General features: G+C 44.5%; 1 pseudogene; it reads right to left on the bottom strand.

Moving 5' to 3' along the window:
• Positions 1-15,731, bottom strand: part of LOC121544877 — a 39,226-nt pseudogene that overhangs the window by 7,665 nt on the left and 15,830 nt on the right.

Raw genomic sequence — 15,731 nt, 5'->3', positions numbered from 1 at the left:
GTGCGGAGACAGCTTCTCGCCACGCCACTTGGTAGGAGCGACCGGTCAGGTAGGACGCAATCCAAGAGTGAGCCGCGCCAGAGATGCCCAGCTCGGAGAGGGTGGAGAGGAGGATCTGATGGTTCACAGTATCAAAGACAGCAGACAGGTCTAGAAGGACAAGAGCAGAGGAGAGAGAGTTAGCTTTAGCAGTGCGGAGAGCCTCCGTGACACAGAGAAGAGCAGTCTCAGTTGAATGACCAGTCTTGAAACCTGACTGGTTTGGATCAAGAAGGTCATTCTGAGAGAGATAGCAAGAGAGTTGGCTAAAGACGGCACGCTCAATAGTTTTGGAGAGAAAATAAAGAAGGGATACTGGTCTGTAGTTGTTGACATCAGAGGGATCGAGTGTTGGTTTTTTGAGAAGGGGTGCAACTCTCGCTCTCTTGAAGACGGAAGGGACATAGCCAGCGGTCAAGGATGAGTTGATCAGCGAGGTGAGGTAAGGGAGAAGGTCACCGGAGATGGTCTGGAGAAGAGAGGAGGGGATAGGGTCAAGCGGGCAGGTTGTTGGGCGGCCTGCCGTCACAAGTCGCAAGATTTTATCTGGAGAGAGAGGGGAGAAAGAAGTCAAAGCATAGGGTAGGGCAGTGTGAGCAGGACCAGCAGTGTCATTTGACTTAACAAACGAGGATCGGATGTCGTCAACCTTCTTTTCAAAATGGTTGACAAAGTCATCCACAGAGAGGGAGAAGAGGGGGGGCGGGGGGGATTCAGCAGGGAGGAGAATGTGGCAAAGAGCTTCCTAGGGTTAGAGGCGGATGCTTGGAATTTAGAGTGGTAGAAAGTGGCCTTAGCAGCAGAAACAGATGAAGAGAATGTAGAGAGGAGGGAGTGAAAAAATGCCAGGTCCGCAGGGAGTCTAGTTTTCTTCCATTTCCGCTCGGCTGCCCGGAGCCCTGTTCTGTGAGCTCGCAATGAGTCATCAAGCCATGGAGCTGGAGGGGAGGACCGAGCCGGCCGGTAGGATAGGGGACAAAGAGAGTCAAAGGATGCAGAAAGGGAGGAGAGGAGGGTTGAGGAGGCAGAATCAGGAGATTGGAGGGAGAAGGATTGAGCAGAGGGAAGAGATGATAGGATGGAAGAGGAGAGAGTAGCGGGAGAGAGAGAGCGAAGGTTGCGACGGCGCATTACCATCTGTGTAGGGGCAGAGTGAGTAGTGTTGGAGGAGAGGGAGAGAGAAAAGGATACAAAGTAGTGGTCGGAGACTTGGAGGGGAGTTGCAGTGAGATTAGTAGAAGAACAGCATCTAGTGAAGATGAGGTCAAGCGTATTGCCTGCCTTGTGAGTAGGGGGGGACGGTGAGAGGGTGAGGTCAAAAGAGGAGAGGAGTGGAAAGAAGGAGGCAGAGAGAAATGAGTCAAATGTAGACGTAGGGAGGTTGAAATCCCCCAGAACTGTGAGGGGTGAGCCATCCTCAGGAAAGGAACATCAAGGCGTCAAGCTCATTGATGAACTCTCCAAGGGAACCTGGAGGGCGATAGATGACAAGGATATTAAGCTTAAATGGGCTAGTGACTGTGACAGCATGGAATTCAAATGAGGAGATAGACAGATGGGTCAGGGGGAAAAATTGAGAATGTCCACTTGGGAGAGATGAGGATTCCTGTGCCACCACCCCGCTGACCAGATGCTCTCGGGGTATGCGAGAACACATGGTCAGACGAGGAGAGAGCAGCAGGAGTAGCAGTGTTTTCAGTGGTAATCCATGTTTCCGTCAGCGCCAAGAAGTCGAGGGACTGGAGGGTAGCATAGGCTGAGATGAACTCTGCCTTGTTGGCAGCAGAACGGCAGTTCCAGAGACTGCCTGAGACCTGGAACTCCACGTGGGTCGTGCGTGCAGGGACCACCAGGTTAGAGAGGCAGCAGCCACGCGGTGTGAGGTGTTTGTGTAGCCTGTGCGGAGAGGAGAGAACAGGGATAGGCAGAGGCATAGTTGACAGGCTGCAGCAGATGGCTACAATAATGCAGAGGAGATCGGAATGAAATGAACTAAACATCTGGGAAAGGAGAGTGCGGGGCCTCCCTCACCACAACTCCCAAATATAACTCTCCCAACTTCCACCTCAGAAACTATAATTGTTGTAAACTACAGTGGTTCAATGTTTTCTAGGAATAGACTAACTTAGTTTATTCAGCTAGCTAACTAGGTGCAGTATTATTCCGTGAAAAACGTCCGGGCACCTCGTCATAAGACGCCACAGCCAGCTAGCATGCCGGTCTCCAACAACACAGTTTAGCGCCAATACTCAGCCACAACAAACCACCAGTGTATCAACACGCAAGCAGATCGTTCGTGTCCGTGTCTAACGTTGTGGGTTAGTCCCGACAGCTTGAGCGAGTCCGTCGTCAACTTATTCAGCCAGTTAGTTAGCTAGGATAGTTAGCAAACTAGCTAGCCATTGCTTTCAGACAAAGAAGAACCCCTCCTTTCACGGCACGAACACAAAGAGAGCCAAACTAACGTTAACTAGTCACCCATGTCCCGAATTCCTTGAACGACTCGGGCTATCAATATGTAAAGAACAAAACACAAGTGTAGGTTATGACTTACCCCCTGAACGAAATGGAATTCAAATAATTGAACCAATGTTGGTCAATTAGTCCTTTAAAAAATTAAAAATATAGGAATTTCGGCTAATCGCTCAGCACTACCAAATCTACAGTGGAGTTGCTTACCCAGAAGACAGTGAATGCTCCTGAGTGGCCAAGTTACAGTTTTGCCACATTTTTGTCAAGACTTTAATATTCCTATCTAGCCATGATCCCCAACACCTTGACAGAGCTTGAAGAAGTTTGAAAATAATAAATGTGCAAATATTGCACAATACAGGTGTGCAAAGCTCTTATGAGATTTACCCAAGAAAACTCAAAGCTGTAAATGCTGCCAAAGGTGTTTTTCTAACATATATTGACTCAGGGTGGTGAATACTTATCTAATCAAGTTATATTAGTATTTTAATTCTTCTTCCACTTTGACAGAGTATTTTGTGTAGATCGTTGACAAAAAATGACAATTAAATTCATTTTAATCTCACTTTTAACAATAAAATGTGATGAAATCCAAGGGGGGTGTAGACTTTCTATAGGCACTGTACAGTGGGGAAAAAATGTATTTAGTCAGCCACCAATTGTGCAAGTTCTCCCACTTAAAAAGATGAGAGAGGCTTGTAATTTTCATCATAGGTACACGTCAACTATGACAGACAAATTGAGGGAAAAAAATCCAGAAAATCACATTGTAGGATTTTTTATGAATTTATTTGCAAATTATGGTGGAAAATTAGTATTTGGTCACCTACAAACAAGCAAGATTTCTGGCTCTCACAGAACTGTAACTTCTTCTTTAAGAGGCTCCTCTGTCCTCCACTCGTTACCTGTATTAATGGCACCTGTTTGAACTTGTTATCAGTATAAAAGACACCTGTCCACAACCTCAAACAGTCACACTCCAAACTCCACTATGGCCAAGACCAAAGAGCTGTCAAAGGACACCAGAAACAAAATTGTAGACCTGCACCAGGCTGGGAAGACTGAATCTGCAATAGGTAAGCAGCTTGGTTTGAAGAAATCAACTGTGGGATCAATTATTAGGAAATGGAAGACATACAAGACCACTGATAATCTCCCTCGATCTGGGGCTCCACGCAAGATCTCACCCCGTGGGGTCAAAATGATCACAAGAACGGTGAGCAAAAATCCCAGATCCACACAGGGGGACCTAGTGAATGACCTGCAGAGAGCTGGGACCAAAGTAACAAAGCCTACCATCAGTAACACACTACGCCGCCAGGGACTCAAATCCTGCAGTACAAGACGTGTCCCCCTGCTTGAGCCAGTACATGTCCAGGCCCGTCTGATGTTTGCTAGAGTGCATTTGGATGATCCAGAAGAGGATTGGGAGAATGTCATATGGTCAGATGAAACCAAAATAGAACTTTTTGGTAAAAACTCAACTCGTCGTGTTTGGAGGACAAAGAATGCTGAGTTGCATCCAAAGAACACCATTCCTACTGTGAATCATGGGGGTGGAAACATCATGCTTTGGGGCTGTTTTTCTGCAAAGGGACCAGGACGACTGATCCGTGTAAAGGAAAGGATGAATGGGGCCATGTATCGTGAGATTTTGAGTGAAAACCTCCTTCCATCAGCAAGGGCATTGAAGATGAAACGTGGCTGGGTCTTTCAGCATGACAATGATCCCAAACACACCGCCCGGGCAACGAAGGAGTGGCTTCGTAAGAAGCATTTCAAGGTCCTGGAGTGGCCTAGCCAGTCTCCAGATCTCAACCCCATAGAAAATCTTTGGAGGGAGTTGAAAGTCTGTGTTGCCCAGCGACAGCCCCAAAACATCACTGCTCTAGAGGAGATCTGCATGGAGGAATGGGCCAAAATACCAGCAACAGTGTGTGAAAACCTTGTGAAGACTTACAGAAAACATTTGACCTGTGTCATTGCCAACAAAGGGTATATAACAAAGTATTGAGTAACTTTTGTTATTTTTCCACCATAATTTGCAAATAAATTCATTAAAAATCCTACAATGTGATTTTCTGGAATTTTTTTCCTCATTTTGTCTGTCATAGTTGACGTGTACCTATGATGAAAATTACAGGCCTCTCTCATCTTTTTAAGTGGGAGAACTTGCACAATTGGTGGCTGACTAAATACTTTTTTCCCCCACTGTACATGGGCTCCGATACCATACAGAAACGCTACTTTTATTTTGAAACGTTTCGGTGCAATTCAGTTTGATTAGAGAACGAATGTTTGTAATGCGGTGATTCGTAACGTTTGAATCGATTTTCTGACCGATGCATGCTACATTTGGATCGGTTTGGGGTATGCCGACCGATGCACTTGTATGTTAAACATTTGAATCGGGGACCGATGCTCATTGGTGAATCGTTACATCCCTACGACTGAGTGTACCTGCATGCAGTTGAGGAGCCCCAGGAAGACACTGTACCCCTCCAGGAACTGGGTCCTTAGCTCCTCAGTCCACACCGAGGGCTTGCTGATCAGAATGTAACTGTGGAAGAAGGACACATTCATAATATAGCTGCAAGCAGCAATGAATGGGGTTCACAGGATGACAGAAAGGACAAGATCAGTTGTATAACAAAGCAAGCACTCTATCATGTAGGAACTATCATCCTTTATATGCAATCAGTGAAAGCATTACCATGTTTATGTTTCAATACCACAAGGATGACGCATGTGAAGTTTAGTCTAATGCTGTAAATTGGTAGTGTGGCCGACTTTGAATGCAGCAACTTATCATTCTCAAGTTCATTACAGCCTAATTCACTGAGTGTACAAAAAGTTAGGAACATGACAGACTGACCAGGTGAAAGCTATGACCTGTTAAATCCACTTAAATCAGTGTAGAAGAAGGAGAGGAGACAGGTTAAATAAGGATTTTTAAGCATTGAGAAAATCTAGACATCGATTGTGTATGTGTGCCATTCAGAGGGTGAATGGGCAAGACAAAATATTTAAGTGCCTTTGAACGGGGTATGGTAGTAGGTGCCAGGCGCACCGGTTTGAGTGTGTCAAGAACTGCAATGCCATTTGGATTTTCACACTCAACATTTTCCCGTGTGTATCAAGAATGCTCCACCACCCAAAGGACATCCAACCAACTTGACACAACTGTGGGAAGCATTGGACTCAACATGGGCCAGCATCCCTGTGGAAAACTTTCTACATCTTGTAAAGTCCATACCCCGACGAATTGAGACTGTTCTGGGGGGGAAAGGGGGTGCAACTCAATATTAGGAAGGTGTTCCTAATGTTTTGTACACTCAGTGTATACCAAATCTGGAGTTAATCTGATTTAATGTTCATGAGAAGATTTTGTAAGTATTTTTTTCATTAGCATATGTGCTAACATGCATATTTAGGTAAAGTCCGGCGATATTTAAATGCCGCAACAATTTTTTCTCAAAACCATTAGACTGATGTAATGAGTCTAAATACAAAATCTGGAGTGAATCTGACATATGGTTCTTGGGGAGAAGATGATTGCAGATGATTTTGGGCATTAGTGTTACATATGCAAATAATTAGTTGTTAATAGTTTCCTTGTTTTTTGAGATATCAACACCGATAGAATAATTCAGTGTGGCTCATCTTAGGGACGTCCATGACAGCGATGACAAGTTTCAAGTTGATAGGCCACTGTGGAGTGGATTTACAGTGGTATAAATGGGCACATAAAATCTCATTTTTAATTTGACAATAACTCAGACATCTTTTGACCAATCCCTTAGCTTTTCTCAAACTAAATTAAGACATGTACCATGGGCCTACATTTCAAATTGGTGTCATTAGGTCTTATGGTTCATGAGAAGAAGCGTTTGTGCTAATATGCATCTACTAGTATATTTTGGCCATCTTTGAACGCATCAACGTTATTTCCTCAAACTCTTTAGGGACTATTGTGATGAGACTAAAGACCAAATTAGGAGTGAATTGGACTTTTAGTCCATGAGAAGATTTTTTAAAATTATTTTAAGCATTAGCGATACATAGTCAAAGAAAGTGAATTGTTAATGGTTACCACATTTTTGAAGATATCAATGCCAATCTTAACATGTTTCATTGTGGTAATGTCTTTGATGACCCGAAAAAGTTAAGGCCAATGTGAAGTGGATTTACAAAGGATTTAAATGGACACGTAAAATCTATTCTCAGCTTTTCAGACTAAGTTAAGAGATGGACCATGGTCCAACATATAGAATTTGGTGTTATTTGCTTATGGTTCACGAGAAAACGTTTTTCAAAGGTTTTCCAAAATGTCCAAGATGGAAGAAAATCTATCCTGACGGACATTATGGGTCCTTGAGACAAATTTGTTCAGCATGAGGAAAGTCACCTACATACAAAAGTTTCAAGTCTCTACAGTCGTGGTCAAAAGTTTTGAGAATGACACAAGTATTGGTCTTCACAAAGTTCGCTGCTTCAGTGTTATGAGATATTTTTGTCAGATGTTACTATGGTATACTGAAGTATAATTACAAGCATTCCATAAGTGTCAAAGGCTTTTATTGACAATTACATTAAGTTTATGCAAAGAGTCAATATTTGCAGTGTTGACCCTTCTTTTTCAAGACCTCTGTAATCTGCCCTGGTATGCTGTCAATTAACTTCTGGGCCACATCCTGACTGATGGCAGCCCATTCTTGCATAATCAATGCTTGGAGTTTGTCAGAATTTGTGGGTTTTTGTTTGTCCACCTGCCTCTTGAGGATCGACCACAAGTTCTCAATGGGATTAAGGTCTGGGAAGTTTCCTGGCCATGGACCCAAAATGTCAATGTTTTGTTCCCAAGCCACTTAGTTATCACTTTTGCCTTATGGCAAGGTGCTCCATCATGCTGGAAAAAGGCATTGGTCGTCACCAAACTGTTCTTGGATGGTTGGGAGAAATTGCTCTCGGAGGATGTGTTGGTACCATTCTTTATTCATGGCTGTGTTCTTAGGCAAAATTGTGAGTGAGCCCACTCCCTTGGCTGAGAAGCAACCCCACACATGAATGGTCTCAGGATGCTTTACTGTTGGCATGACACAGGACTGATGGTAGCGCTCACCTTGTCTTCTCCGGACAAGGTGTTTTCCGGATGCCCCAAACAATCGGAAAGGGGATTCATCAGAGAAAATGACTTTACCCCAGTCCTCAGCAGTCCAATCCCTGTACCTTTTGCAGAATATCAGTCTGTCCCTGATGTTTTTCCTGGAGAGAAGTGGCTTCTTTGCTGCCCTTCTTGACACCAGGCCATCCTCCAAAAGTCTTCGCCTCACTGTGCGTGCAGATGCTCTCACACCTGCCTGCTGCCATTACTGAGCAAGCTCTGCACTGGTGGTGCCCCGATCCCGCAGCTGAATCAACTTTAGGAGACGGTCCTGGCGCTTGCTGGACTTTCTTGATGCCTTCTTCACAACAATTGAACCTCTCTCCTTGAAGTTCTTGATGATCCGATAAATGGTTGATTTAGGTGCAATCTTACTAGCAGCAATATCCTTGCCTGTGAAGCCATTTTTGTGCAAAGCAATGATGATGGCACGTGTTTCATCACAGGTAACCATGGTTAACAGAGGAAGAACAATGATTTCAAGCACCACCCTCCTTTTAAAGCTTCCAGTCTGTTATTCTAACTCAATCAGCATGACAGAGTGATCTCCAGCCTTGTCCTCATCAACACTCTCACCTGTGTTAACGAGAGAATCACTGACATGATGGCAGCTGGTCCTTTTGTGGCAGGGCTGAAATGCAGTGGAACTGTTTTTGGGGGATTAAGTTCATTTTCATGGTAAAGAGGGACTTTGCAATTAATTGCAATTCATCTGATCACTCTTCATGACATTCTGGAGTATATGCAAATTGCCATCATCAAAACTGAGGCAGCAGACTTTGTGAAAATTAGGATTTGTGTCATTCTCAAAACTTTTGACCACGACTGTAGGTGAAACGGGGCTGTGGATTTGAGGGTTTGAGTGAGACCGCTTATAACAGTGCCACCTATAAGCCAATCGGTGCCATTCTAGTTGACCAAGTTATTAATGACCTCTAGTATATGTGTGCCAAAAAAATAAAATAAAGGTTACCAAGCTGTGCTTGAGTTATTTGACCATGTCAAGAAGGGGAAGGAAATCTAAGCATAATAATAGGTTTGAACACGTAATTATAGATACGCCTCAGGCAGCTACAACAAGAGACATATCCCTAATGTCTGAGATGAGACTGAGTAGTATGTCACACCCACCTCAGGTTGTGGAAGATCACCTGGATCCGGAAGAACTTGTTTGAGTTGTATCCCTGGAAGTGGAAAGAATGGTTGGCATCCAGGTGCTCCCAGAGCAGCTCCATGATAGTGTCAACATTTTATTTTTTACATTTTTAGTCATTTAGCAGACGCTCTTATCCAGAGCGACTTACAGTTTAGTGAGTGCATACATTTTCATACTGCCCCCCCGTGGGAATCGAACCCACAACCCTGGCTATGCTCTACCAACTGAGCTACACGTGACAATCACCTTGATCACATTCCGTTCCTCAATCAGCTGCCTGGCCTGAACACAGAGAAGAGGATACAGTGGTGTAAGCTGAGCCTGGCTGACAAAGAAAAAACAATCTTCACATTACAATCGATCGCCATAGCTCTCACCAGAGTGGGTACGGTGAAGATCTGCACAGATAGAGCTGTGATGGATATGCTCCTCTCATGGTCATCAAGGATGAAGTCCTTCTGCAGTTGCTTGTAATGCTGAAAGACAGAGAGAGGGCAGCGGGGTGGGACATGTACAGTTAAGGTTAGCTACATAACTGTAATGTACATTTTGTGGATAAAAAAAAAAGCATCAGTGTACGTTTAACTTCTGACACACCTTGGTGAACTCCATGGCAAAGAGCCTCTTGTACTCAGTCTCCATCAGCAGGCTACAGAAGATCAACTCATGGATGATCTTACGGGCTGGATGAAAAAAGAGAATGGGTTTGAATGTGATGGACTGGAGGCAAAACAGGGGTGCATCTTAAAGCAGAGAAAGATTGATCCATGCTCCCAGGTCTACTTGCCTTTGTACAACCTGGCGTCGTGCAGCATGAGTCGGCAAATGAGGCTGGGCCGGTCCCCCTCTTAGCTGGGCTACAGAGCGACGTTGCAGAACACCTGCCTGAACCTCAATGAGTAGCCAATGATCTTCTGAAACCAGGTGCCCAGCCGCATGGCGAAGCTCTGGTGGGCCATGACCGCTGAGTGGAGGATCTCCACACGCAGGGGCTGCAGGGAAATGTGCTCCGAATGGGACTACAACACAGAGTACAGCAGGGGTTAGAGGTCAGGTGCTGCAGGTGAGTAGTAGAAGTTTGAATTCATAAAAGGCTATGATTTACCCGGATGAGGTCCTTGGCTTGTTGGCAAGACCGAAGCTTCCCTCGCTTCACTGCCCGGCGACCCTGCATTCAAAAGACAATTATACATTTCAAATGCACATAATAATAACAACCAGAGTTCCACACTGTTTTATTTGTAATTGTCCTATCTAGATGCCTGAATTGAAACTAATGAAGTGTGCCAGATGGCAGAGAATGCATGTAGACAGTACCTCTTTGTCGATGAGGGCTGTGTGAGTGTGTGCCTCACTTTGCTCACACTGAACCGAGCGTTGCAGGGTGTAGATCACGTGACCGTACGAGTGGTGCTCATCGTTGTACAGCACACAGTATTATGTGTCCTCCTTGCCAGGTCGCAGTTGTAAATGAGAACCTGTTCTCAACTGGCTTACCTGGTTAAATAAAGGTGAAATAAAAAAAAATAAAAAAATGAGAAATCACATTGAATGTCATTCTGGATTAAAAACTATAATGTAATATAGTTGGTTATCTATCATTAGTAGTACCTGGGCTGGAGCTCTGCAGCTAGCTCGTAGCTCTCCTCCTACACCAGCAAGTCCGTAACGTAGCACAGCAGAACCCGGAAGAGCTTCTGGGCACGCTCACGTAAACCAGGCTCCAACACACACTCATCCTACAGAGATTTTTTTTTTAAACATGCATTATCATTCACATATGGTAAGGTGCTGATCAGTGTTTCCTCTGCGTTCATTTAAGTGTGGCGCTGCGCCACGGCAGAATTATTGCCGCCACACCAAAATAAACATCCTATTTCTACCAAACATAGTTTCAATAAAGTTCTGTAAAGCACATTCGCTTTTCTTGGTAAACAGATAATCTGCCTGGGTTCAACATAGTTCTGAAGGTTATTTAGCTCTGTGAGCCTTCAGTGTGTTGGGACCTCAGGCTGTGTGCTCTAGTGAGAGGATAAACACCTTTAACCTGACCCTCCTCTCCAGGCAGATCTTGCAAGCGCCAGAGGCTGCTGTGCTGCAAGAGTGGCCCTCTTACAAGCAACATGTGCTAGTTGTAGCATTCAAAGTATGGTATGAGTGTGACAATCTTTTGAAGTAACTTTTTCCTGTTGAACTACCACTGTTGGCTCTTCTTTAATGTTGTACATCTTTCGTTTTTCATGTATTTCAGGGGATGGACCAGCTGACGGCAATGACAAAGCTGGCCTCACAGTTAGATGAGTGGGGGCAGTCTACCCCTGCCTTAGCCAGCAGGCAGCAATCGCACTGACTATACCAGTGTCTTCCGTTAATTGTGTGAGGGACTTCTCTGCAATGAAACAGGACCATTTAAATGTGAAAGTAGATTATCTTTGTCCCGCTCCCTTCTCTTATTATTATCTCTGTTATTGCAGGTCAAAACAGACTTGAGGAACAGACTGCAGGGAGAGCATCTAGCCGCCTGCATGCGGCTCTCCATCAACCCCCCCCTCCCCCCCATCAAGGAGCTCAATTACAGGAGGGCAATGGAAATCTTTCTCCAAAAGCCCAGAAGAATAAAGTGCTCTGACAAAGGCTATAAACTGTCAGAACTAGGTTTTTGGCAGAACCTGGAAAGAGATTTCCAACGCCCTCCTTTTGTGATGAACATGAATTAGTGGGCTCTAATTCATGTTCAGTCAAATGTTCCTCTTAATTTTGACAAGATAAACTTTTTTATTTCATAAAGAAAGTCTCTGCTGTGTTTCTTTAGATAGAGGGATGCAAACTAGTCACCTTTCGGCAAAATTCGCCGTTTTTTTGGGGGGGCTATGGATCAATAGTGGCTGTAAGCGAACAAGTGATGCACGTTTGTTGCAATACTGGCATTAGCGGGCGCTCTGGAAAGAGAGCAGAAAGGCAGTTTGCCAGTTACAGCAGCGCGTCAGAGGATAACAAAGAGGTAGGTGAGAAGCCTGACAACGGAGAAGTAACCGAAAAACAACTGGCATTTGGAAAGTTTGAGGTGAGGGAGCAAGTGTGGTGGAACAACAATTGTTAGCATTGTTAAGTATCTTGCAAGCTGGGTCGAATTATCCGTTAGCTAGTTAACTACTATCTATTAACTAATGTTTTCCCTCTACAGTATGTGGTTAATTTTCAGAATGAGACAATTAGGCGTTGCTTGTTAAACAAGTGGATTCAGGGATGAAGTGTAGCTGGAGCTGGGCCTGGTTTAAGCTGGATGCCACTATAGAGGTGAAAGGAACACCACACACTTTCCCTCTTTCTCACTTTATCAATATGGTGGATAAAAAGGGGTATGCCAGGTGTACTCTGCCTGAAAGAGATCAATTATGCCAACAAAGGGTCTCATGCTCTGCTGCTGGCACATTGTAGCATAGATATAGATATATATATATATAGCCTTGTGCACTTGATCGATGTCTACTATAGTGGTCACTATAATCGTAGCCACTATAACAGAGATAAAAATAGAATGCCTGTTTGTTTCATTATATTTCTACTTTAAGATGTTTTTTTTTTCTTCCCAAGTACAATATTTAGATGTGTTTATTTTTTATTTAACTAGGCAAGTCAGTTAAGAACAAATTCTTATTTACAATGACGGCCTACCCCGGACAACGCTGGGCCAATTGTGCGCAGCCCCATGGGACTCCCAATCACGGCGGGTTGTGATACAGGCTGGAATCGAACCAGGGTCTGTAGTGACCCCTGTAGCACTGAGATCCAGCACCTTAGACCGCTGTGCCACTCGTGTGTGTGGTCACAAGCGTTCTATTATAAAGGCTGTCATGCTAACTGCAATATTAATGTATTGTTTTTCTCTGGACTTGAGTGTCATTTTCAGTAAAGTCTAGGCAACAAATAACATTGGAGTTAGGTTCCCATTAACCACTTTTCATTTTACACACAGAGACTGATCATGTAGATCATATTCTTTGTTGTTTAATTAGTTAAAACCTACATTCTGGGTTGAAGGTTCACCTTCCAACAGGACAATGACCCTAAGCACACAGCCAAGACAACGCAGGAGTGGCTTCGGGACAAGTCTCTGAATGTCCCGTGTAGCTCAGTTGGTAGAGCATGGTGTTTGCAACGCCAGGGTTGTGGGTTCGATTCCCACGGGGGGCCAGTATGAAAATGTATGTACTAACTGTAAGTCGCTCTGGATAAGAGCGTCTGCTAAATTATGTAAATTAAAAAATGAGTGGCCCAGCCAGAGCCCGGACTTGAACCCGATCAAACATCTCTGGTAAGACCTGAAAATAGCTGTGCAGCGATGCTCCCCATCCAACTTGAGAGGATCTGCAGAGAAGAATGGGAGAAACTCCCCAAATACAGGTGTGCCAAGCTTGTAGCGTCATACCCAAGAAGACTCTAGGCTGTAATCGCTGCTTCAACAAAGTACTGAGTAAAGGGTCTGAATACCTATGTAAACGTTTTATATTTTTTAAATATAAATTTGCACACAAAAAAATAATTGTTTTTGCTTTGTCATTATGGGGTATTGTGTGTAGATTGATGAGGGGGGAAAAACTATTTTATAATAAGGCTGTAACATATCAATGTGGAATAAGTCAAGGGGTCTGAATACTTTCCTAATGCACTGTAACTGCTTTATAGTAGCTTCAAGGCTACATTAAGAACAAGGCAAAAATATTTTAACATATAAAACCACAATAAGCAGTGTACTGTTTATTCTAGACAACATGTCACACTACCATGTCAAAAAAGGGGATGGGATCTATCACTCATATTTTATTTGTCACTTGCTTCGTAAACAACGTGTGTAGACTAAGTGAAATGCTTACTTACGGGCCCTTGACAATGCAGAGAAAAAGAAATACAGAAATAATAGAAAAGTAAAACACGTAATAATAAAAGTAATAATAAATACACAATGAGTAATGATAACTTGGCTACCAGTACCGAGTCAATGTGCAGGGGCACGAGGTAATTGAGGTAGATATGTACATATAACTAGGAATAAAGTGACAGATAAACAGTAGCAGCAGTATGTGATGATTCAAAAAAAGCAGTCTTATGGCTCGTTGGGAGTAGAAGCTCTTCAGGGTCATTGCCGTGCGGTAGCAGAGAGAACAGTCTATGACTTGGGTGTCTGGAGACTTTGACAATTTTAAGTACCTTCCTTTGACCTCCTGGTATAGAGGTCCTGGATGGCAGGGAGCTCGGCCACAGTGATGTACTGGGCCGTACGCACTACCCTCTGTAGCGCCTTGCAGTCGGATGCCAAGCAGTTGCCATACCAAGCGGTGATGCAGCCAGTCAAGATTCTCTCTATGGCGCAGCTGTAAAACTTGAGAAATCTTTTCAGCCTCCTGAGGGGGAAGAGGCGTTGTTGTGCCCTCCTCACGACTGTGATGGTGTGTGTGGACCATGATAGATCCTTAGTGATTTGGACATCAAGGAACTTGAAGCTCTCAACCCACTCCACTACAGCCCTATCAATGTGAATGGGGGCTTGCTAGGTCCTCCATTTCCTGTTGTCCACGATCAGCTCCTTTGTCTTGCTGACGTTGAGGTTGTTGTCCTGGCACCACACTGCCAGGGCTTTGACCTCCACCCTATAGGCTGTCTCATCATCATCGGTGATCAGGCCTACTTACCACCATCGGCAAACTTAATGATGGTGTTGGAGTCGTGCGTGGCCATGCAGGCATGGGTGAACAGGGACTACAGGAGGGGACTAAACACACACCCCTGAGGGGCCCGCGTGTTGAGGGTCAGCATGGCGGATGTGTAATTGCCTACCCTCATCACCAGGGGGCAGCCCGTCAGGAAGTTCAGGATCCAGTTGCGGAGGGAGGTGTTTAGTACTAGGGTTCTTAGCTTATTGATGAGCTTGGAGGGCACTATGGTGTGGAACGCTGAGCTGTAGACAATGAACAGCATTCTCACGTAGGTGTTCCTCTTATCCAGTGGGAAACGACAATGTGGAGTGCAATTACATTAAGTTTATGCAAAGAGTCAATATTTGCAGTGTTGACCCTTCTTTTTCAAGACCTCTGCAATCCGCCCTGGCATGCTGTCAATTAACTTCTGGCATGCTGTCAATTAACTCCATTCTTGCATAATCAATGTTTGGAGTTTGTCAGAATTTGTGGGTTTTTGTTTGTCCACCTGCCTCTTGAGGATCGACCACAAGTTCTCAATGGGATTAAGGTCTGGGGAGTTTCCTGGCCATGGACCCAAAATGTCGATGTTTTGTTCCCCGAGCTACTTAGTTATCACTTTTGCCTTATGGCAAGGTGCTCCATCATGCTGGAAAAGGCATTGTTCTTCACCAAACTGTTCTTGGATGGTTGGGAGAAGTTGCTCTCGGAGGATGTGTTGGTACCATTCTTTATTCATGGGTGTGTTCTTAGGCGAAATTGTGAGTGAGCCCACTCCCTTGGCTGAGAAGCAACCCCACACATGAATGGTCTCAGGATGCTTTACTGTTGGCATGACACAGGACTGATGGTAGCGCTCACCTTATCTTCTCCGGAAAAACTTTTTTCCGGATGCCCCAATCGGAAAGGGGATTCATCAGAGAAAATTACTTTACTCCAGTCCTCAGCAGTCCAATCCCTGTACCTTTTGCAGAATATCAGTCTGTCCCTTATGTTTTTCCTGGAGAGAAGTGGCTTCCTCGCTGCCCTACTTGACACCAGGCCATCCTCCAAAAGTCTTCGCCTCACTGTGCGTGCAGATGCTCTCACACCTGCCTGCTGCCATTCCTGAGCAAGCTCTGCACTGGTGGTGCCCCGATCCCGCAGCTGAATCAACTTTAGGAGACTATCTTGGCCGCCCTAAAGCCTTCTTCACAACAATTGA

This window comes from Coregonus clupeaformis, chromosome 29, assembly GCF_020615455.1.
Source record: "Coregonus clupeaformis isolate EN_2021a chromosome 29, ASM2061545v1, whole genome shotgun sequence".
In the NCBI taxonomy this organism is placed as follows: domain Eukaryota; kingdom Metazoa; phylum Chordata; class Actinopteri; order Salmoniformes; family Salmonidae; genus Coregonus; species Coregonus clupeaformis.
Note: the sequence above shows the minus strand (reverse complement) of the source record. Positions and strands in the feature narration are given on the sequence as shown.